Here is a 26,024-nt window from a genome sequence, read left to right as displayed (position 1 = left end):
TTGATTTTTACTTTTTTTTTTGTTGAATTTCATATAAAAAAATGTGAAAAATATTGTTATTTTTGCAAAATTTACGCTCTTTTTTTGTTTATAGCGCGTGATCAAAAAATCGCACAGGTGATCAAATACCACCAAAAGAAAGCTCTGTTTGTGGGAAAAAAAGGACGCCAAATTCGTTTAGGTACAGCGTCGCACGACCGCGCAATTGTCCGTTAAAGTCACGCAGTAAAAAATCGCAAAAAAACCCCTGGTCCTTTAGCAGCCAAATCCTCCGGGGCTTAAGTGGTTAAAGTCCAGCTGAGCATGGACTCAGGTGACCCACAATCTCCGGACCGGAACCTAGCCTGTCACAGAGGCTGGAAAAACCCGGGCCAGATTCCGGTTTAGTCTCTTACTGCCGAACGTATGCGAGGTCAGATATACCGATTATCGACTACCTCACCTCGCATACTGTCACAATATATGTGTATATGTGTGTGTGTGTGTATATGTGTATATATAGGTATGTAATGTATATATGTATATATATATATATATTAATGAAACAAGCCTTCCCATTTTTAGTATATATATATAAAAAAAAACCCCAGCAAACAAATATTGCCTTTTTTCCGGTAGGAGCAGGTCCCAGGGATTTCATCCCCTCCCCTTCCCTATAAATTCTGATAAATCAGTCTGAGGCTTGCTGGCAAACTGTGCGCAGCCTCGTCAGGTCGTGTCGTTGACCAGGTACGTCTTTTTCTGGTAGTTCTTTAAAAAAAAAAAGAGCATTAGAATAATCTTTCTTTGTTTTTTGGCACGATTTTGAAGCTTTCTTCCTCCTCCCTATTTTCAACTGATCCTCTTGCTATAGCCAACATGAGCCATTCACCTCATGATCAAGATCTGCAAATGTCTATTAGGTATGGGGCCACACTTGCGTGAGTATCAAAAGAGCGCACTGACAAATGTGTTTTTTAAAAAAACACATTTCTCTCTTGATATTTTTTAGCCCTGTTTACTCGAAGAGATCGAAAAAGTCATCCGGACATTATGCTTATCCTCGTGAACCCAGTCCGGGCAACAGGTCGCATTCATCTAGACCAGTGTTTCTCAACTCCGGTCCTCAGGGCACACTAACAGGCCAGGTTTGCAAGAAAACTGAAATACATCACAGGTGATATCATTTTCTGCTCAGTGATTGCAGTATTCTAGTCTGCATCTCCTCAAGGTAATACTTGAAAAATCTGGCCTGTTAGTGTGCCCCGAGGACCGGAGTTGAGAAACACTGATCTAGACATAGATCTTCCGGTCGACCCAGATCTCATAGGAGCTATCGCTCTCCCTCTCTTCATCTGTGTTCGGTGAGGAAAAAATGCTGGGCCTGTGGCGCCACACCCCTACCTAACAAGCTGGTCTTTCAGAGCTGCTTTAAGGAATACACAGCTGACCAAGACCAAGAAAGTCTACAAGTAGCCAAGCTTTTGAAACAGGCCATGAAAGATTCTCTTTCTGAACTGGCTGACATGATGCATGCTCAGGCAATACCTCAGGACCTGCAGGCAATGGACGTTGATCCATAGGATCCAGGCCCCTCTATGGCCAGCATGCCAATTCCCCTTCAGGGCACAGGGCCAGAACCCCTTCTCAGGAAAAGGGGGTGATTGAGGAGGAGTGGAAGAATACGGAAAATACGTTTTCACTCGCAAAGTTTGGGAAACTTTACCCTCTAGTTCCAGCTGATTCGGAGCCCTTGGATTTGATGCCAGTGGTGGAAGCATCAGTGACCCAACTAGCAAAGAATGTTACTCTTCCTATGGAAGATTCATCATCCTTTAAAGATCCTTTAGAGAGGTGTATGGATCTGGATCTCAAAAGGAGCTATCTAACTTCAGGTGCAGCATGTAAGCCAGCAATCGCCCTTACGTCAGTGTCCACAGCAATAAAAGCCTGGACAGAAAACATAAGAGTCGGCTATCAGGTGAGATATGCCAAAGCAAGACATCATAAAGGCACTGGATGAGCTGAAGATGTCGGCCGATTTCGTCGGAGAAGCAGCAATTGACACCATTCGCTGCTCAGCCAGAGCAATTCAGTCATGGCCAAAAGGGCCTTATGGCTAAAGCCGTGGGCAGCGGATATTGCTTCAAAACAGAACTGGTGCAGGATTCCCTTTGATGGGAAGGCACTGTTTGGGGAGGGATTGGACAAAGCAATCTCCAGAGTGACTGGTAGCAAGTCATGCTTACTTTCACAAGACAGACGGGCCAGGAGATCCAGAAACTTCTCTTCTAGATTTCAACAATCCAGGTCAAGAAATTTCAAACAGTCTCGCCAAAACAGAGATGGCAAGAAAACCTGCAGGGGTACCCAGTCTTCCTTTCTGGGGACAAGAAAAAGTAAACCTTTCTCCGCCCCCCAGGATAAAACAAAATCCTTTTGACATTGGGCAGGCCCAAACACTCCCGGTGGGAGCCAGGCTCAAACATTTGCGCAACCCCCGCCTGACAGCTTCTCTCTGTTTGAGCCTCATAGGTTCAATGTCAGCATGCATTCCAATGGTGCCATGGTCACGTTGGCATCTGAGGTACTTTCAGACAGGCTTCCTAAAACAGTGGAAGAAACAACGTCTCTCACAGCCCATCCTCTTAACAACATGCATGCGCAGAAGTCTTCATTGATGGGCGAAGCTTCAGAACCTCTCCAAATCACGATAGTTGGGCTCCCTCTCCTGGACCACAATTACTTCAGATGCCAGCTGAAAAGGGTGGGGAGCCCATTGCGAGGAAATTGAGGTCCAGGGAAGATGGTCCTTTCAAGCCGAGAGCCTAGTCTCAAACATCCTGGATTTGAGAGGAGCATTCCTATCCTTAACCTCTCTAGCTCCCCACATCAGAGGCAAGAGAGTCCTTCTACGACTGGACAACAGGGCAGCAGTCTCCTATATTCAAAAACAGGGCAGGACTCGCAGCAGGTCGCTTCTGTCAGAAGTAGAACCGATCATGCTCTGGGCAGAGAGGAATCTCCTAGACCTCAGAGCAGGGTATCTACCAGGCAGGCTAGACAATCAAGCGGACATTCTCTCCAGATCTTGTCTGGACAACAACTGGGCCCTGCATCCGCATGTATTTCACCAGATCGCCAATAACTGGAAATATCCTCAGGTGGATCTGTTCGCTATACCACGGAACACCAAGCTTCCCAGATTTATCTCCTGTTTCCACGCCCCCAGGTGGAAGCAGTGGACGCTCTGACATGCACTTGGGACTTAGACACAGGGTATGCCTTCCCACCTCGCCCTCTTATTCTAAAATTTTTCCTGAGGCTCCTGAAGGAACCAGTACACATCCTGGCGATTCTCCCTTATTCGCCCAAGAGACCTTGGTTTCCACTAGCCATGCGGCTGTCTGTGAGCACACCTCTGACACTTCCCCTGTTCCCTCAACTTCTACAGCAGGGCAGAGTCTCTAATCCAAACCCGCACAGACTGGATCTATGGGTGTGGAAATTGAGTGGCGGAGGTTTGAAGCCTTAGGCTGTTCCCCGGAAGTCATTTTGACACTCCTTCAAACAAGGAAACCATCCACAAACTCCATCTACTCAAGAGTCTGGGAAAAGTTCCAAAAAAAAAAAAAAATTTTGATCGATTCTCACCTTCAGTCTCCAATATTTTGGGGTTCCTACAGACCGGACTTGACCTAGGCCTAGGTCTCAGTTCATTAAAGGTCTAGGGGGCCGCATTATCAGCGGCAACAAATTCAAGATGGGCTGTCAACCCTCTCGTAATTACGTTCCTTAGAGGGGTGTTGAAGTCACGCCCTCCGGTCAGATGCACCTTTCCAAAATGGGAACTAACTCTAATCCTGAAAGCCTTGGCGGAACATCCTTTTGCTTCTATGGAACAAATATTGATTTGGAACTTATGCTTAAAAATGGCCTATATAGGATATCGGACTTGCAAGCCTCGGGGAATCTGAGAGTATCACGTTTCTTTCTTTCCAGACAGAGTGGAACTGCGACCTATTCAAGGTTTCACCCCTAAAGTCGCTACCGCAAGTCACCTCAGGAAGCCATGGGCCTTGCCAGTTTTTTTCCCAGTCAGAAATAGACCCAAGCTTGGACATTGTGAAAGTCCTCAAGAAGTATCTCGAGGCTACAGAAAAATGTAGAACATCCAACAGGCTGTTCGTTATCCCATGGGGAAAAAACAGAGGGAAGGAAGCCTCTTGCAGGACTCTTGCATCCTGGATTGTCAAACAAATTTGTGCCTCATGGGCAGCCAGAGCGAACGTCTCCCTGGATACCATCTGCAGGGCTGCCACACGGTCGTGTCAGCACACATTTATAAAACATTATAGAGTTGACCCTGGAACGCTCACCACTGTAGAATTTGAAAGAAGGGCAATGCAGAAAGCCCTTTCTTCATCTAAATAAAAAACAAAAAAAAAAAAACATTTCTTTGTGTTTTAGCATCTATCCACCCTTTTGTCAGCTAGTTATTTATCACAGGTATGCTGCCATGGAGGCGCCAGGAAAACTTTGTATCATACTTACCGTAATTTTCCTTTCCTGGTGCCTATCCATGGCAGCATACGCTCCCTCCCTCTGTATTCTATATCATAGGAGAATGGTGGGAGTAGGGGGCGTCTTTCTTTTAAGCTATCTACTAGTCCTGAAGGGGGAGTAGAGGCGGATCTCTATCACAGGTATGCTGCCATGGATAGGCACCAGGAAAGGAAAATTACGGTAAGTATGATACAATTTTCCATTTTTTTGTTTTGTTTTGTATAGAATGTAGAGGGATTTTAACATTAGTTTTTATTGCTGTCTGTTCCTCTGTTAGCGAAATTCACCCTCTCTATTTGTCCTGCTTACCATTATCATTGAAAGTGAAAGTATAAGAAAATCACAAATTTTGGGTTGTCCCCAGACAAGTAATAGAGGAAAAATCTTCCAATGGGGACACTAGTTCTGGTACTTGGGGGTCCCCAAGAAATTTTTAGAGATTTCATCTCACTTCCTGTTTGATCATGGGACAGGCAGTGAAGAGAAATCTCTGCAGTGAGATGGAAAAAGAAACTGACAGGGGTTATAATTCTCTCTTGCAAATGCAAACAAAGTTTTGCCTATAGTTCTACTCTAAACCTCTTGGGGCTACAGTGTTGAGGCAGTAAATCCACTAGACCAGTCACTAGTGGCTTGCCACGAGGTTCTGTACTGGGTCCTGTTCTATTTAATCTATGTGTAAGTGATATAACTAAAGGTTGGTTGGGCAAAGTATGTTTTTTTGCTGATGATACAAAGGTGTGTAAAAGGGTTGATATCCCTTTGGAGGTGTCTGTAACATGGAACAGGATTTGGAATTGCTGAAAGATTGGTGAAAGCAGTGGAGACTCCAGATCAATGCTTCTAAATGTAAAATAATGCGCCTAGGGAAAATATTACCCTGAGAGAGTACAACATTGGGGGTACAATGTTGGCCAGCACTACAGAAGAAAAAGATTTGGGGGTACGTATTTCAGGTAATTGGTAAATTAACAAACGGTGTGACCAGGCAGTGGGGAAAGTGAATACAATTCTAGGATGCGTCACTAGAGGGGTCCCCGTTCAGTTCTGGAGACCTCACTTACAAAAAGATATTTATAAGACAGAATAAGTTTAGAGATGGCAACAAAAATGGTAAAGATCTGAGGGATATAATATCAGGAGAGACTTCAGAAACTTAAAATGTACAGTTCAGAGGAAAGAAAGGAAAGGAGAGATGATTGAAACCTTTAAAGCAGAACTACACTGCATCTGAGCACCACAACCAAAAAATGGGATTTAATTAATTTATAATATTCAAAGCAAATTCACCCAGCCATGACCCATCCATCGATGTCTCCTTGCTTTATTTTGCTGAGAAATGTTTTTGAAAAACACCCCCTGACATTTCTGGTCATGGCCATCTTAAATAAGGGCAGATGATTCATGGAACATTTACTTCCTGGAATCTACCCGCCTTTAGTTCAGCCATGCTGGCAGGAAAGCGTGCTTAGCTAAGAAAACCCAACCTCCACTCCTGAAGATTCCTGCAATGTATGACATAGTTTGCCCAAGTCTGGAAACCAGGAAGTAAACTAAAGAAAAAAAAAAAGTTTAAAACAAGTAAAAAAGATATTCTTTCCTATCTATTTAGTAATGCTAGCAGCATAAGAATGAAAAATAGTCAGTGTTAATTGACAGAGTGAAGTTTTGCATTAAATACCTCAAGTTCAAGAGGGCAGGATTTTTATTATGAAGCCAAGATCAAGAACATAGGGACATAACCTCAAACTAAAACGAAACACAAGGGCGCACCGGCCTAGTGCATTATCCTCTAAGAAAGCTTTTATTGAAAAAAGGTATAAAAATACTCACAAACAAGTTCTTGATACACGCATATCAAATAAGTATGTTGCCGTCAGCATCAAGATCAAAGGGTGTATCGTCCTCTGAAGCTGGAAAGGCTTACGCGTTTCGAGGCTTAGCCTCTTCCTCAGAGCCTAAATACCATGTCTAATTCTTTGCTGGTATTTAGGCTCTGAGGAAGAGACAGGTGCTTTGCACCAACTTTTTTTGGTTTATAGCCTCACGCTAGCAGGGGGTACATTCAAAACTGATCTTAGAAAGTATTATTTTACAGAAAGAGTAGTTGATGTTTGGAATAGACTTCCAGCAGAGGTAGTAAGTCAGTTAACAATAAATTGATTCAAACATGCTTGGGACAAATGTAGATCAATGCTAAAATTATATATAACAAAAAAAAAAAAAAAAAAATGGGCAGACTTGATGGAACACTTGTTTTTTTTTTTTCTGCCATCACTTTTCTATGTTGAGAAAAAGGTCAGTGCGGACAAATGAGCGCTCACCATTGCTTGCAGTATGCTGTTACAAAGCTGTTACAAAGCCTGCTTTGTAGTGATGTACCAGACTCTTATACTGGGGGCTGGAGGGGGCAGTAGAGGATGGGGATTATAAGGTACATGCAGATGGGAACCAGAAGGTTGGAAATGGTGTTGGGCGTTAGTTCACCTCTTCATTTTTGTTCAAAGATGAATTCCAGGTGTTGCAATTTTCAGTCCAGCTTAAAATAATGTACGTTTGGATGTGGTATACCTGTGGGATCCTCGTGAAAGCTGGAAATCACTGTAGTAGGCTACCGCCACTACAGTGATCCTCAATGGCTTCCGGGCGCATTGCAAAGTTGCTGCCTTGCTGCTTACTGAACACAGAAGGTCGCCTGCCTGCTCATGTGCCAAGCAGCTGCCCATCATTCCTTAATTCGACAAAAGTGGATAAGCAAGGCAGTGGAGTCATGATCTTAAGCTCGTTCAATCAGAGAACCCTTTCCATTTTCACGATCAATGCACTGTTCTCAGATTGAATGAGCTGAAGTTTGTGGCGTCACTGCTTTGCCTCTCCACCTTCTCCAGTCACAGAATGCTGGGCTGCTGCTTGGCACAGGACCTGGAAACTAGTGGAGATCACTGTAGTAGTGGTTAGCAGTGGTGTCTACCACAGTGATAGCCATCATGCAGGGGGATCCCACAGGTATGGCACATACATGCTTACATTGGTACAAGCCAATGTAACTATGAAATGGCTGCCATACCTGAAATTCATATTTAAAGATGGTGGCTCACAAATAGATTTTCAGATTGCAGCCAATTTGGTAAGAGTTTGGTGCGCGCAATATTGGCAAGTCAGTAAGCATGACACTTGCATTACACTTCTGGAAAGTTTATTTTTAAAGCCTCAGTAATGACAGACCAACTTTAAGTATTCCCCATTATCACAGGATCTCCTGCATATGCAGAGGGCAAGTAAGCCGTGAAAAGTCTCCATCTTATTTTATAGCAGCTTCTTTTTAATTTGCAATTTTCTTTCTCCTATCAGAAATACAGGGCACACGTGTAATTGCCTTTTCCACGCGAAGCATTTGGAGAGCAATTATTTCCCAGTCTCAATATTCGGCTTGAATCAGTGACTAGGAACCAGTCTTCTAACACATGACACGTCCCTTCACACTCTTTCTCAGATATTTCAATATCAGGTAGAACACCAGCATTTTAAGCACACTATTGTATGCATGAGTGCTTATAAAGTCCGTCAACTTAAATTGTTTTTTCATGCTTTTCTAAAGGGCTTTTTAAAAACTCTCCCTTTAAAGTTAATGGAAAAATCCAGACTGGAGTTTTAAACGCTTGTGAATGTCACTTTGTAAATGTTATCAAACTTTAGCAGATTCTTAAAGTGCGTTTGATATATTTAATTGCATTTCATGTTGAATACTGATACTCTGAATGGTAAAATACGCCTGTAATGTTCTATAATATGAATTAAATAAATAGAACTATTGATGTTTAGAGTGGAAATAGTTTTGGAAAGATAGAGATAGACATGATAGGACCAGGAGGCCAAGCTAAAACGATCATCTGTTTATTTTTCAAAAGAATCGTTTTACGCTGACTGCTACCCAAACCTCAAGTCACCCATTTGATGTAAAATCTCTAGCTTATGTATAAACAAGCAGCTAGTAAACATTTTGTCATACTGTGCCAATATTTCCAGGCCCATATTTCCAGTTCTTGCTGTACTGGGCAAAGGACCCTTATGAAGTCTCTATATCTTGTGCAAAAAGGTTCATACACTTTTAAGAGGATCTAACATCAGATATATTTCCTGACAGACTCCATGGCAGCATACGTTCGGGTAGGCTCCGCCTCCTCTCCTACCTCATAGGACCCCACTCCCATAAATCTTTGCTCCCTTTCAGCATCAGTGTTCTTTTTTCGTCCTCCTCATACATATGTCTGATGTTCCTACATATCTGGTCCTGTATATCGGTGGCAGACTGAGTTTTGGAGTCTCCGATAAGCCCTGGCTCTTAGCGGGGTATGGAGGGGGCAATGGAAGAGACCCTTAGCTGGAGCTATGTGGTTTGGCCGAGAGAGCCCTGCTGCTGCGGGTGGCCCTTTATTGCCTGAAGGCACAAGCCGGTGTTGCGTCTCCTGGACTCGTTTATGCTATCGGAGGGTGGTAAGCCCTTATATGGGACCATTTCTTTTTCCTCATTATTATGCTTATCTTTCGTTTTTGGTACTTTTTCTTTTGCTATGCTCGTGTCTAGGGTGTTTCTTTGTCAGTTATCGCTCAGGTTTCGTTAGTTCTATGGCTTAGTACTTACTTATGGTGCTTCTTGGCCGCCGCCACGGTCTTTGCCGCTACTTCCGGGTTGTTCGGCACTTCTGGGTATGCGCAGTACGCTCCGAGTTTCGGAGTCGTCGCGCATGCGCAGTGGTGCGGTCTGACGTCACGCGCGGTTGCGCAATACGGCGGGTCACGGCCTGGCGGTCTATTTAAACTCAGAATTAGACCGGAGCTGGCGGGAAGGTCGGCATATCGGTAGCCTCCCCCAGACTCCGGTCCTGTAGTCAAGGTAAGAAGGTTCCATCCTCTGGGGGTTTTGCTTCTGGGTAGATGGGTCTGATGTTATGTCCTCTTCCTATCAGGATTCCTATCTCTAAATAGTGCACCATTGAGTTTACTGGAGCAATGGACTCATCGCCGCCCCCTAGTGGCCAGCCTGCTCTTTCTAGGTATGTGCTGGTTTTATCAGCTTTAATGTCTGTTTATCTTTCATCTTTCTTATGGCTTGTTGTATATGTCTGTCTCAGCTCTCTTAGGTCTGATCAACAGCCCCGCACACGCAGCGAAGACAGTCATGCAAATACGCAACACCAGCGCTCCTCATCTAAGTCTAAGCGCAGCTCCTCCCACAGCAGGGGACGTGAGCACCTTTCCTCCTCGCACCATGGCAGCTCAGAACGCCCGCAGGGGAAAAAATGCTGGGGTTGCCGTACCCTGATACCAGACGGTTCCTCTTTGTGCAAACCCTGTTATACCCAAGCTACGGGTGAAAGGGAAAAAACGGACAAACATATTGAGGAGGTGGTACGCAGAGTTTTAAAGGACTCTCTTGCTGAATTACATAAGCCAAGCACTTCTGCAGGTCCGTCACGCTCTCCTGACAGAGATTTGTCGGTTCAGGATCCGTTTGAGTCCTCCCAACCCAGCCATACATCTATCCTCCCGTTTGAGTCCGACTCCGATTCGGATGACTCCGGTACTGGATTTGAATTTGCCCTCGTGTCTCCGTTAGTTAAAGCGGTGAGAGAGGCCCTTGACTGGGAGGATCCTGCTGTCTCTTCTCCTAAGCAGAAGAAATATTTCAAGCAGTTATGCAAAGAGCGTTTAAATTTCCCATTTCTAGAGGAACTGGGAGACATAATGTCGGAAGAATGGAGCAAAGTGGAAAGGAAAAATTCCATGACCACTAAAGTAGCGAAGCTCTATCCTTTTAAACAGGATAAGGTGAAATACTTGGAGTCATCCCCTAGTGTGGACGCAGCAGTGATGCGTCTGGCGAAACACGTCACTCTCCCAATGGAGGATACAGCATCATTTAGAGATCCTTTGGATCGAAGGATTGACGCTGATCTTAAGCGAGCATACCTATCGGCCGGCATGGCCTGTAAACCAGCAATGGCTTTGGCTACAATTTCCAAGGCTATGGAGGTTTGGGTTAATGCCCTTGAAGATACTCTTGGAGGAGTTTCGGAGGAAGTGCTCCAAAGTTCTCCTATACAGGAGCTGAAGATGGTCGCGGGCTTCTTGGGGGAGGCTTCCCTAGATACTATTCGCCTTTTGGCCCGGGTTATGCTGGCCTCTGTTACGGCAAAACGTGCCCTTTGGCTTCGGCCCTGGGTTGCCGATGCTGCCTCTAAACAGGCTTGGTGTAGGATTCCCTTTGAGGGGTCTTCCCTCTTTGGGAATAAACTAGATGCAGCAATAACCCGGGCCACGGGTGGAAAATCTGGGTTCCTTCCCCAGGACAAACGCCCAAACAATCAGAAACGCTCTTTTCCAAGGAGGCAAAACGCTAATCGTTCTAGGGAAGCGCGCAGCTACAAACCAGGTAAATCCTATGGGAGAAGCTGGAAGTCAAGACAGTCCTCCTTCCAGAAAGGCCCCAAGGGCTCTTCGTCCGGTGATCGGGAGGCCACCAAATCCTTTTGAGGTTGGTCCCGTCCAGTCTGTTCCGGTAGGGGCCAGGTTGCTCCAATTTCGGAACGTCTGGGCGGCCTCGATCCAGGATCCCTGGGTTCTGAATGTTGTGTCGCAAGGGCACTCTTGGATGTTCAACAACGTTCCCAAACCCAGGTTCGTCGCAACTTCCCTTCCTCCTGCAGCAGAAAAGAAGAAGGTTCTTCTCAGTTATGTAGATACCCTACTGGATCAACGAGCTGTCGTACTAGTTCCCGAAGAGGAAAGGGGTCAAGGAGTATATTCGCCTCTTTTTCTTGTCCAGAAAAAGAACGGCACTTGGCGACCGGTAATAGATCTAACTTATCTCAACAGATCGATACGTCGAGAGAGATTCAAGATGGAGTCCCTAATTACAATACAGCACTCGGTTCTCCCAGGAGATTGGTTGGCATCAATAGACCTAAAAGATGCGTACTTCCACGTTCCTGTGGCAAAAGAATATCATCGGTTTCTCCGATTTGCTGTCAATCATGTCCACATGCAATTTACATGTCTTCCCTTTGGGCTCTCGACTTCGCCTCGCACCTTCTCCAAGACGCTATTGGCAATCGTGGCTCTCATCAGAACCAGAGGTATCAGATTACATCATTACCTGGACGATCTCCTTCTTCTGTCCCAGGACAGGTCCCAGCTACTGCTACATCTGGAGCAGGTGATTCATACTCTTCAAGAGTTCGGGTGGATTCTCAATCTGGAGAAGAGCCATCTGGTGCCCACGCAGTCCCTGGTCTTTCTCGGAGCACTGTTCAATACGGTGAATTGCACCATATCTCTACCAGAGGAGAAAATTCCAGTGGTTCAGAGCAGGGTGGCTCTCGCCCTCGCTGCCTCCCAGCTCACTGCTCGTCAGTGTCTAAAGGTGGTAGGGACTCTAGTGGCTACCTCACCCATGGTGAAGTGGGCTATGTGGAGGCTGAGACCCTTTCAGAAGGGGTTTCTCCACCAGTGGACGACGGAGAACCTGTCGCAGATTATTTATCTAACACCATTCATGAAGGGGTGTCTTCCTTGGTGGCTACGCCGTGCAAATCTAACCAACTGTCACTCAATTGCTCCAGTTTCGTGGGTGACGATAACCTCCGACGCCAGCAGTACCGGCTGGGGAGCTCACTGCCAGTCAGAAGTGGCACAGGGCAGGTGGAATTTTGCCAGTCACGGAGTGGTGTCCAACATCCTAGAGCTACGAGCCGCCTTCAAAGCCCTCCAGGCTTTTCACCATCTGACTCAAGGGGCCTCAGTGTTACTCAGGATGGACAACACCACGGCAGTGGCATACGTCAAGAGGCAAGGTGGAACCCGCAGCATGTCTCTACTCCAGGAGACAGATCGAATTATGTCTTGGGCCCAGCAACACCTGGCCAACCTTTCTGCGGTCTTTGTCCCGGGGATATTGAATACGCAAGCAGACTTCCTGTCCAGATTCCTGTTGGACAACAACGAATGGTCCCTCCATCAGGAGGTGTTCAATTGGGTTCTGTCTCTAGGAGTCTCACCGGAGGTGGATCTTTTTGCGAGTCCACACAACAAAAAACTTCAGAAGTATTACACGAGGTTCAGGGATCCTCGAGCCTTCGGGGTGGATGCCCTCACGGACAGATGGAACTTCCAAGTTGCCTATGCCTTTCCACCGGTGCCAATAGTACTCCAATTCCTTCGGAGACTGAAGATGGAGGTAGTAGAGGTCATAGCGATAGTTCCCTTCTGGCCCAACAGGCCTTGGTTTCCTCTGCTGTCCCTTCTCAGCTTCAGGGATCCGATCCCTCTGCCTCTCAGGCCAGACCTTCTATCGCAGGGGCCTACTCTACATCCGTGCCCTGCGCGTCTACACCTCAAGGTCTGGTTCTTGAGAGGGAGAGGCTGGAGGCCCTCGGATGTCCAGAAGAGGTGATTCCCACTCTTATGAGCTCGAGGAGGGCTAGCACCAACAGACTGTATGAGAGAATCTGGGCAAGGTTTCTGAGTCATCAAGCCCAGGATTTGGGTCCAGCAGGGGCACCTACCATTCAGCAAGTATTGAGTTTCCTACAGTCTGGTTTAGATCTGTCCCTCTCGGTCTCTTCTCTCCGGGTGCAAGTTTCTGCCATCTCAGCTTTCACCGGAATTCAGTGGGCAAGACATCAACTGATCCAACAGTTTTTTAAGGGCGCGGTCAGGCTCAGGCCTCAGAGAAAACCTAGATTCCGAAATGGGATCTTCCATTGGTCCTGGACTTCTTTGCTTCGAAAGAGGTTGCTTCCATGTCCATCAGGGAGCTTACGTTGAAGACGGTATTTCTGGTGGCTATCACCTCTGCCAAGAGGGTCTCAGAGATACACAATTTGGGCTGCAAAGAGCCTTTTCTGACCTTTTTTCAGGACAGGGTGGTCCTAATCCCTATGTTGGGGTCAAAGTTACATCTGTCTTCCACGAAAATTCTGAGATAGTTCTGCCCACCTTCAGAACAAATGAAGAATCCTTAGTCCATCCTTTAGATGTGGGAGACACTCTGAGTCAATACTTAGAGGCCACATCCTCCTTCCGGCAATCGGATTTCCTGTTTGTTCTTCTCCATGGGAATAAGAAAGGTACACATGCTTCTTCTAGAGCGGTGGCTGCATGGATTGTCCAGGCTATACAATGGGCATATAGAGCAAAAGGCTTGGCTCCTCCAGAGGCGATTACGGCTCATTCTACCAGAAGCATTGCTACATCCTGGGCAGTTTCTAAACATGTCGCGCCTGATGTGATCTGCAAAGCAGCCGCTTGGTCATCTGTGAATACCTTCCTTACACATTACTGTGTTGAACCTGCTGCTTTATCTTCAGTTAACTTTGGCGTTCAAGTTTTGTCAGTTGACAGTGCCAATTAAAGTTTTCTTTGTTCAGCATCTTCCCACCCGGGAGTGTATAACGAGTTATTTCCCGAACGTATGCTGCCATGGAGTCTGTCAGGAAAACGGAAAATTGATATCAAATACTTACCGTAATTTTCCTTTCCTGATGGACTCCATGGCAGCAGGAGTCCCCTCCCAATTCCTGAGTAGGCTAGTTACAGAACACTGATGCTGAAAGGGAGCAAAGATTTATGGGAGTGGGGTCCTATGAGGTAGGAGAGGAGGCGGAGCCTACCCGAACGTATGCTGCCATGGAGTCCATCAGGAAAGGAAAATTACGGTAAGTATTTGATATCAATTTTCCGTTATTTTCATGTCAAAGAGGACCTGACCTGTGGAATCTGTGCTCATTTCAGAACTCTCCCCCCTAATGATTGGTGATCTGATGGCTGCTGAAGGAACATTCAAGAAACAAAAAAGGTAGAAGCACAGAATGAAAGAAGCAGAAGCAGGGAGATACATGCACTGCTTCCAGCAATTCATGCTTTGCAGCAGTAAGCAGTGCAGTAGTGTTAGTAACAAATTTCAGAGGTGACGGTGCCTTAGATCTTATGCTGCAGATATACAGCTATGAGGCTGGGAGCACAGGAATGCCTAAGCACACTCACATACCAGGATGTGACCTGCTATTTTTCAGGAGAGATTCGGGGCTAGGGATAAGCTGAGTCCCATCCCAACTCATGTTTGGCCAAATCTGGAAGGAAGCTTTCAGTAACGAGCCAGGTGCACATGCACAAAGAGGCAGGAATGCGGACAGCATCATTGACCCAATATGGTCACATGTCCATATTAACCACTTCTGGACCGGAAGGATTTGCCCCTTAATGACCAGGCCATTTTTGCGTTTCGGGACTGCATTACTTTAATGGAAAATTGCGCAGTCGTGCAACGCTGTATCTAAATAAAATTGATGTCGTTTTTTACCCACAAATAGAGCTTTCTTTTGGTGGTATTTGATCACCTCTGAGATTTTTATTTTTTGCACTATAAACAAAAATATAGCGACAATTCTAAACAAAGAAAAAAAAAAAAACAATAATTTTCACATTCTGCTATATAACATTCCCCAAAAAAAAAAAAAAAATTAAAAATCTAAGTTTAACATTTTAGGCCGATTTGTTGTCTGCTACATATTTTTGGTAAAAAAAAAAATCACAATAAGCGTATTTTGCTTGGTTTGCGCAAAAGTTATCGCATCTACTAACTACGGGAAAGATTTATGTCATTTTTATAGTTTTTTTTTTTTTTTTACTAGTAATAGCGGCGATCTGCGAATTTTTTGCGGGACTGTGACATTGAGGCGGACAGATCGGACCCCTAACTGACATTTTTGACACTTTTGGGGGTACCAGTGACATTACTACAGTAATCAGTGCTACAAATATGCACTGTTACTATAATAATGTCATTGGCAGGGAAGGGGTTAACCCAGGGGCGATCAAAGGGTTAAATGTGTACCTAGGGGCGTGTTTCTAACTGTATGGGGGTGGGGCTTGTGAAATGATCACAGAGCCCTGTGATCCTATATAGAAGGATCACAGGAGCTCTGTGATCATTCTAGAGAGAAGAACGGTCAGTTGTGTTTACAGCGGGGAATGATCACGGGTGTCAGGCAGCAATCATAGCTGCCTGCCCCGTGCATCGAAGTCCCCGCTGCCGAGTGGGGGCAGGAGCGCGCCACTAACGGTGCAAGCTCGCCTCCTAGCTGCAGGCTCGCGACCGACGTACACCTACGGCGGTTCGCGCAGGAGGGCCAGCCTGCCGCCGCGGTCCGAAAGCAGTTAAGCAAATGTCATTCACCTAATATGACCATGTGAACATATTAGGTCAATAATGTCATGGCCACCATGCCCCTTTTTGTATGTACAGCTGCAGGGTGGGCAATTCCCTGCTTGTAGCTGATTGGTCAGCCACTGACAGCTTTCTTTTAGGTTCTGTTTGAACTCAAGCTTATCCCTATTCAAGACAAAAGGTAAATTTTTTTTTAGGTTAATGATTAATCACAAATAACATTTGTTGATGTTCCCTAAAAGAAAGCTAAACTTTACCTTTTGGGGTCAAGTCTACTTTAAGTACATGCTAGCTCAATAATATAAGGCTGAGTTCACATATATACGAATTGGATGTGGGTTTCCCGGCATTCCAATTCGCATGACAGGAGAGTGTGCTCTCAAGGGAGCCTGTTCACACATCCCCAGGTCGGCCGCAGTCCACAATTAAAAAGAAGAGACTGTGGAAATGCTTCCTTCTGCCTGCTGCAAACTGATGATATCAGGCAAAGTCACTATCATGAAAATCAAGAACTGCTAAAAGGTATTTTTTTTTTTGTAAATGATACTGTTGTATATTGTGACATGTTAACCACTTGATTCCGTGGGTTTTTTTCTCCCTTAAGCAGGCCATAGACGGTGCGAATCAACATAGAGAGTACTGCCATGGGATTCCCTCCTGTTGAGACTTTGTATTCCCCCGATACTGCTAGCGATAATTGCAAAATAAAATCCGGCAGGCTGGTTGTTTTTTAGGTCAGATGGGGCTTTGGCTTGGTAGCAGATTGGATACATATATATTAGTTAATGTTTTTTTTATTAGGCAATAGTAAAACATTTAAAAATATATATTTTTCACAATGCTGTGTTCACGAAATTTGCACAGCCCTATATATTTACAGCAAAATAGAATCATCAAAATATGCTGTTCAAAATTTTAGCACATTAGTGTGAAGTGGAATGGTGAAGCTCAAAGTTAATATGACCATTTTTCTTTAAGAGTGCTTTATTACCTGCTAGACACTACTTTGGGACACACATGGGTTTTGTTGGTGATTGGTAACATTAAGATAAGATCAACTTTTTTTTAGTGATTGCTAAAAAATTTAAATGACATTGCTTTTAGTTATGTGAGCATTTGAGGCTTATGTAAAGGCTCGTACACACTTGACGGAAATTGGACAAAATATCCTCAGATTTTTCTCGCTCAGTGTTCATTACCGTTTTTAGTTGACAGTGTATAAATGTTCACGAAATTTCTCGTCCGATTTTTTTTTTTTTTTTTATGGGACATTTGTTCCCAGACTTCCGGGTTGTCAGCAACTTCAGATCATGCGGGTCTTTCGTATCCGATTTTTCACGGACATACTGCAAACACATTAAACGAAAATTGGTCGTCTGGGGACGGACAATAAAAAATTTGGTGTTTGTCCCTCCGTTTTTTTTTTCGTTGAAAATGTCGGCATCTCCTGCTGAAAGTTGTGTACACACTAGCCAAAAATCGTACGATTTTACCTTGGATGGGAATTTTCGGCAGATTTTCTACTAGTGTGTACCCCACATAAGAGGGGCAAGGCAGAGAGCGTTTTTCAAAGACATCAGCCAACACCCCCGGCCCTATTTTTTATGTTACATTTAGCTCCTGGTGTCTCTGGTTGCTAGAAAGCAGGTTGCGCCAGCAACATAACAACCAATAAGGAGGGGGAGGGGTGGTTAAATGCACAGCCCTCATCTGAAAGCTATACATATACCTCCACTAAATGTGTGACTTCTTGCAGCAACCTGAGGTTTGCAGGCAAACAGGCTTTTTAGTTCTCCCATTCTGTGCATAATGAACAGCCAAAGTTCACAACAAACTTTGTGTCATTTTTCTCTAATGAGCAAAACTAAAGTTAAAAAATAAAAATGTTCTCCTTTTAGTCAGGTAAAATATTTAATATTGTATATTAATATTTCAAATTCTTCTTTTGCCTCTTTGCAGCCAGTCGTAAAAGCCTTTTGTTTACAGACCTCTACAGCTCACAGTGAAATTTACATACACAAGTGAATCAGCACAGTGAGTTATCACTTATTAGATGGCTTAGCCTGAAATCTCAACCAGAAAATCCTGCCTGAAAGCAGGCTGCCACTGTGCTATGTTAACTAGACCATAGTGCTCTAGGAATCTTTTGTTATGTATTAAATGCTTTTTTTCTTTTTTTCAAAGAAATAAAGAAAATAAAACAGATCCCACACCAAAATATTTCCCATATAAATCAAAAAGCTCTACCACAGAACAGGCACCAGCATTTGCCCAATACTGGGCTTGTTAGGGTCATGTCAGATGGATGAGTGTGCTGTTCACATCACGAATGGCATAAAACACCCAGAGGGACCCACTTAGCTAATGAAGTCACTTACTGTCTCTACCCAAACTCTAATGAACATCTTACTGGTCCAGATATCAAGAGAAAGACTCCATGGGAAAAGGTAAGTGGTCTCCTAATATCATGTTGCTGGCAAGTCATTAGCAACAGGATGGCTCATCTGGATCAGTCCTAGACAGATATCCCTTTTCTGTCCACCTCTTTCATGCTAGTTTTACTTTACTTTTACTAGGAACCTAAGTTTCCTAACTTTCTGGACTAAGCCTTACCCACTTGTCTGCATGTAAGCAGCTGCTCATTGTTGTTGATACCCTTTGCCTATTATGCTATGTTACTCTATTTATGGTATAGTGTTCTTTAATTATTGTTTGGCTGATTGCTGCAGGGGTTGGGTTGTGTTACTTCTTCCCCAGGGGCGGGGGGGTCTGTGCTTTGCTGTTGACCCGTCAGAGTTCTTTGGTCAGTACGGCTTACTGCAATGTGATTTCTGCTCTGCTGCCACTAATACTCTTGAAAGGGTCCATATTGAGGGATTCCAATTACTATAGACTTTGTTGCTATGTGCCTTCTTTTGAGAAACAGCTAAGGACAGTGTTATCTTCAGCAAGACAGCTGATTGCACTGTAGTCAAATTTATGTGACTTGATGACACATGTATGTAAGCATTGAAGAAAGATGTATCTGTAGTTCTCAAATGCCTCAGTAAAAGAAACCTTAATCAATCAAAGCAGTGGTCAGCGTGCTAATATAAAGTCAGTGTAAGCTTGGTTTACTTGAAGAACCTAACATTGGGAGTTAAAGCCACTTAACCATCTGAGTTAGGCAGCTTTGGGCTGCTGGGAGAACATTTGTACCTAGTAACCCCCATGGTCGAGTAAATTTAAAGAACACATACTTTAACCTTAAAAGTTGGGATACAGTCTCAAGTGATGGTTGGTGACTGTGGTAGGAGACAGGAACCCTGCTTGGTTGGAGAACAGGTGCACTTTATTTCCCTCACCTCGTGGTGGGATGCTCATATTGGGACCCAATGTGGCACAGGGATGACCTAGTAACTTCCCCTGGGTAGTCAAAGGAGAAAGGCCTTGCGTTAACATAAAGCAGTGGCTTCCTGTGAAGTGAGCCTCTATGACCAAGCAAGCCCCATACATTAGAAGCAGGAGGTGACTTTCATGATGTGCAGATCATGCAGCACCACCAGGGTTCTTTGGGATATAGGGGCCCATGTATACTATATGGGGGGAAAGGCAGCCTATGGAACCCTCTTCCTCTTTCACATAACACTGGGTATTGCTCAATTCACAGTTGACTTCCATTTTACCTGCATCTTACCTACTTCAAGGGGATTTTATTTTCCTACAGACTTGTATGGGAATGGCAAACCCATATGACATGAACAAAAGCACATTGACACAGGCTACTTAATTTAGTACATATATGTAAAAGTCGAATGTCTACTGAGTACCAGTATATGTCAAGTTTTGTGTGTCAAGGGAGGGACAAGGGAGACTGCCAAGGTATGGGGCTTGCTTGGAACTCCCATCCTGAAATGAAAAACCATCTTTAGTAGGTGAACATGGAACACTGGTGTCTGTTGATTCCAGGTGTGAAAAGGTTAAGTACCTAGGAACCGAATAGTGACTAATGACTAATGACTAATGGCTATCGTTTTTGAACCTGTGCACTAGGAGGCAAACTCCCTGTCTTAGTGGCCCCACCCACATGCACTCAATTAAGTTATTTCAATCAAGTAAAGGTCACTGCAGTGCTCCCATTGGATAGGGAAATCTTTGTTCTGGGTCTGAAGGTCTTTTTCATCCTAGACTCACCCAGAGGTTCCCCCCCTAGCGGGTAGCTTGCTTTCTGGTTTCTGGTTTCTGGCACCCAGGTGCATTACTTACATTTTTCAACATTAAACCTCATCTGCCATGTAGTTGCCCACCCCGTTATTTTGTTCAGGTCCGCTTGTAAGGTTTCCACATCCTGCCTTTGACATGCAGTTGACTTCCATTTTACCTGCATCTTACCTACTTCAAGGGGATTTTATTTTCCTACAGACTTGTATGGGAATGGCAAACCCATATGACATGAACAAAAGCACATTGACACAGGCTACTTAATTTAGTACATATATGTAAAAGTCGAATGTCTACCTAAACAAATTATTAAATTAATTGGCAATACTCTGTCAACTGTATCACTTTTTTTGGATTTGTCAGCCTTTGCTTTTAATCCCATTTGTCTGCAAACGTTCATAAACTCCTCTGGGCACCACAAGAGGCGGCTATCACATGAAAACAATGCTCTGTTCTTTGGGGTTAGTGCTCATAGAAAATTAAAGTGTTATCTCAATAGCGAGGAGCAAAGAGACTGCCAAAGCATGATAAAAATGAGAAACAGCCAGTACGGGTATATTCCTTATGGAGGTCTAAAATTGCTTTCACCTTTTGATGCAAATCTCTTTTTGAAGGTGAAGGTACCACTACTTGGAAATAGAAAAAGGTTTCAAACAATTACATTGGTGAATATGTTATTTGGACAAAGAACCCTAGGAAAAAAAAGATCTAGTTTTCAATAAAGCAAGACAAAAAGTCCTTCATCGTTTTCTAAGATCTCTCCAGTCATGAGAAAGTGGTCTTTTGAATAAATCCACAGACCAATTCAAAGGGTTTGAAAACTAATAGATACTTTAAGCGAGCTCCGGCTAAGCTTTCTTTCATAGCCAATGTTTTACAATAGCTGTCAAGTGATAAGGTAGAAAAATGTAATCTTAATCTCAACAGGTGACATAAAAATGTGAAGATTTAATCTGCAAGAACAGAAAGCAGCCTAAAAACGACATCATAAGGGATGATTTAAAGAATGCTGCTCTAATTAAAAAGCAGAATATTTTAAAATAAAGAGCTTTTGAAGTCGCTTAACTAGTTAAAAGAAAAAAAAAGGAAAACTCCAAATATAGCCATTATTATGGAAAGCTATTTATTTTATCTTAGAATAATTGTAAGGCATGTAGCAAGAAATTAATTTTTGTATTGCAAGAAATGAAGCCTATGTCAAACACTCTATTGTTTATTGGATTTTAAACAGAATACCGCACAACTACCTGAGATAAGAAAAAGGGACCCCACAGAGTATGTAGGGGAAGGACACACCTTTTCTCTTCTCTAATTAAGTGTGGGGTGAAAGGCAAAAGATATAGGTAAAGGACCTATATGGTAGGGTAGAAGAGGTGACAAGCGCATATGTGTTAACTGTTAAAGTGTCATTAAAGGGCAACTCCACTTCCGTGGGGAAAAAAAATAGCAAATAAAGAAAAAACAATATAGCGTATACAATTGTGACACAAATCATATTGTAATTGAATGTTATTAAAAATTACCTTTCCATTTCAATCTGCAGCTGTTGTAATTTTCTGAAAATGCAATGCAATATGGCTACCTGGAGCTGTTCTGTACACAGAATGTATACTTACCACACCCCAGAAACATAATTTCCTGCTTGTGTGATTGGCTCACTAATTTTCCCAGAAGTCTGCACTAAGATACAAGTCAGATTTCTGGCATCCCCTGCAACAAAAATGTCATTTTTCATGAGATACTCCCAATAGGAACACGTCTAAAGGGATGCAGGCCCAGCAGCTTTCCTCATTAGTGCCCTGCAGCTGCCACAGCTGTTAGATAATTATGAGACAACTCCCATTTGACCCACTCAGCACAGAGGCACAGAGGAACAATCAATGATTTCTTCAGAATAACAAAAGGTAGGAATCTGCAACAAAGTTTGTTAAAATCCTTGTAATTTACATAGATCACCCAGAGGGGAATGTTTTTTTTCCTCAACAAAAGTGGAGTTACACTTTAAACCTATCAAAAAATGCTGTATTACATTCTGTCACTATGGTGGAACTAGATGTGTCTTTATTCAACCAGACTAACTATGGTTTCCGCTTTCTGTATTCTGCAAAAAAACTGGTTGATCCTGCTGTTCTCTGTCTCCCCCTCCAGTCCATGTCCCCACTGCAGTTGGGGATTTTGCAGAGCAGCGTTGGAAGCTAGTGCACATGCTCAGTTTTCAGTTTATTTCTACTCTGACCATTTCGTCCTTATCACATCTGAGCATGTGACTATAGAGTCACACATGTGGACGTTTACACAGTGGTAAATGACAACCGACTCCCTCCCTACTCCTCCTTGCCCACTAACCAGCTAAACACAATGGGGGTGGGATATTACATGTAGATTGATGTAGGCTTCACCTCCCTGTTATTAAAAGACACAAGCTGGAGGGGTGTGACACAGCCTGTGACTGGTATAAATCTGCCCACAACATGTTATTGCCAAAAAATAATAAATACTTGATTCATAATACATATTTATATGACAACTAAAGCAGTTACAGTTTATTGATAGTTATTATTTATTTTTAATAGAACACAAAGGTGACCAGCGCTATGGAGTGATTCAAATGTAGATGGAATATGAATACAGGTGTAAGCTGCCACAAACCCAACCCTGAAAACAGGGATGCAATATATGGAACAAGAGAAAGATGTTTGTATAGGGCGCTCCCTGTTTGAGCAGTTGTTTCAAAAGAGAGAAAGGGTGCAAAACCCCTACACAAGCTATATGTGCACAAAAAGTTTAGTGATGCTTCAAGTGCTGAGGAAGCTCGTGAAAGGGGTGGGTTGGCATCCACCCCTTTAAAAATAAAGTGCTCTGTGCAAATAAATAAATGACTGCTCATATACATAAAAACATGAAATAAGAAAAGTGGGACTCTGACCACACTATTAAAAGGGAACTCTGACCACACTATTAAAGGGGACTCTGAACACACTATTAAAGGGGACTCTGAACACACTATTAAAGGGGACTCTGACCACATTATTAAAGGGGACTCTGACCACATTATTAAAGGGGACTCTGACCACATTATTAAAGGGGACTCTGACCACATATGTTCTAGCGCCCGTTAATTTAACGGGCTAAATGTCTAGTAATATATAATACTTATATCACATATATAATAATAAATACACCCAGAAGTAGGATCTATGGGCATTTTAACTAGAAGTCAGACATGAAGCTATATGAAGGGTGGAAGGGAGATATAAATCTTTTATATTAAAGTAGTACTAAAAGCTGAGAGTTTTTTTATGGATATGATCATTTTAAATATAATGCACAATGCTGGTAAAAGTTTACTTTAAATGTAATTGTAATGCCTTATATTACCTCCAATCTATCAGCCTCCACCTTCTCTGGGTTCAGATGCTGATCTTGTTTAAATTAATTTTTTTAAACAACAAACATGTTATACTTACCTGCTCTGTGGAATGATTTTGCACAGAGCACCCCTGATTCTCCTCTTCTGGGGTCTCCCACCGACGCTTCTGGCTCCTCCTGCCTTCAGCGTGCCCCAATAGCGAGCTGCAAAGTATAGTATAGAGTGCCCCTATAGCAAGGTGAAAATAAACGTCGGCCTTTTAGAGCCACTCACTTCCTGCCCCGGACTACATGTCCCATGAGGCATTGCTCCTCACACATTCACATTCACAAGTTCTCAGGCACTTACTGACATGTATGGATGGTGTACTGAGCTGTATGTGTGCTGCATTGTGTATACTGACATGTATGGACGGTGTACTGAACTGTATGTGTGTTGCACTGTGTATACTGACATGTATGGATGGTGTACTGAGCTGTATGTGTGCTGCACTGTGTATACTGACATGTATCGGCAGTGTGGTGAGCTGTATGTGTGCTGCACTGTGTATACTGACATGTATGGACGGTGTACTGAGCTGTATGTGTGCTGCACTGTGTATACTGACATGTATGGACGGTGTACTGAGCTGTATGTGTGCTACACTGTATTTCCTGATATGTAAACAAATAATGCATTCTATATGCAGGCCAACTAATCGGCTGACCAACTAATCGATTATGAAACTAGTCGACAACTATTTTCATAATCAATTAGTTGTCGATTAATCTATTCATTGTTTTGGCCCTAAGATAGATCGATAGATAACGTTTGTGTTTATACGTGGAGGCAGGATGGGCTCAACATTTTTTAGATCTGTATTTTAGGAGCTGGTGTGCAACTTTATGTTTTTACTTTTTTTTACTTTATTCTTATCATATAGGGGGCAAAACATCCCCTATGTGAGAATGTTTTATTTATTCCAGTAGGACAAATCTCCCTCGCCTTCTATGGAAACTAACGGGGCGCAGATTTTGTTCCATTAGCTTATGATGCCATGATGTTTTACATGTCGCTTCCGGGTTCATCCTATGCCTGCTATGTAGATTTTAGACCCAGAGGTGGGACAAAAGACCCTGAGAAGCATAGTGGGGCCGGTTGCGGTGGGGTGTACACTCCAGGGGGTCACAAAAAATGATCTGGCTGCTATATAGTTGTGAGTGTAACTGTGAGTAAAATCCTCTGCTGCCACCTCCGTAAGGGATACAGCAGTGGCAGTAAAAGGGTTAATCAGCTTGCTTCAAAAGAATAAAAACTATGTTTTCTTTTTTATATTTGTTTTACCACCCAGCCCTCAATCTGGTGTCACCAATGCCACATACACAACCTCCATCTCTAAATATCTCCACTATAGCAAACTTATCCCAAGTGCACGCAATGTTCCCCTGAAAGCATGCAACTGACTTGCTTGACCAGAGACCAAGGCTGGCTCACATTCAGAGTAAATGTGGGCCTGTAGGCTTTACAGCCACCAGAATTCCTTTTGCTTAACAATTTGCTGACCGCCCGGCGCATATATACTGCGACAGGCTGGCTTGGCTGCGCGAATTGCGGTACCTGTACGGCAGTTCCCGGGAGCGCTCCTGGGGGGCGAGCACGCGCAAGCCCACCCATGCTAGGCAGCGGTGATGCCGATCCACGGGGCTGGCGGTCGTTTTTGCCGCCGGGCACCTGGCGCTGAGAGAGAACGACGGTCTGCTGTTGTAAACACAGCCGGCTGTTGTTCTCTCTGAAATAATTGCAGAGCACCCGAAAGTCTCTGTGTTCATTTCAAAAAGTCCCTCCCCCATACAGTTAGAAAACACTCACCTAGGCTCACACTTAACCCTTTGATCAACCCCTGGGTTAACCCCTTTCCTGCCAGCCTCATTTTTACAGTAACAGTGCATATTTTTAGCTGTAGTAATTAGGGATGATGGAACGGTTCGGGTCGACCATCGGTTCGGCCCGAACATTGGGTGTTCGAGGTTCGGCCGAATTTATAACTTTTTGCCCAAAAAGTTTGGAATTCGGCAACCAGAACCGCCCAAAATGCAATGCTTCAGGAAATGGGCTTTAAAAGCCCGTGATTGGACCAGAACCATTAGCAAAAGCCAATTGAGGGGGCAGGAGAATGCTAGGAATGTGATTGGAGTGACTAGGGGGTCCCTAGACCAATCAGTGAATACGCCCCCCAGTATATAAGATCGCCCCCGCCATATTCCTAGCATTGTTATACTGGACATGGAAGAGAGTGGAAGCAGTTCTGTTAATTTTACTTTAAAAGTGTCATTTAGCTATTTTTAGTGTGAGGAAAGGGATATCTAGTGTAGTAGAGTGCTCCTTTACACTTAAGTTAGCTTCAAAAATTTAGTTTCTGTAGGGAAAGTATGAAGTGTCAGGGGACCGTAGTGTAGTGTAGGGTTAACTGACAGTGACTGCTATGGCAGGGTGACAAAACCCTTCCATAGCAGGGTGACCGCTATAGAGAAATGATCATTTCTCTGAATAGCTTCGGGACACCCTTATGGCTTCTCACCAGCCAAGCATTTTTTATGCTGCAGGGGCTGCCACTGTCAGTGCTTTTTTGAGGACATGTTTGATGTCAGACATGACATCTGAACATGTGTATAGGGGATATATATACACATATATGTGTATATA

The sequence above is a fragment of the Pelophylax lessonae genome (assembly GCF_965119305.1).
Source record: "Pelophylax lessonae genome assembly, chromosome: 6".
Classification (NCBI taxonomy): domain Eukaryota; kingdom Metazoa; phylum Chordata; class Amphibia; order Anura; family Ranidae; genus Pelophylax; species Pelophylax lessonae.
The sequence above is the reverse complement of the archived record's forward strand: the minus strand, read 5'-3'. Positions refer to the sequence as shown.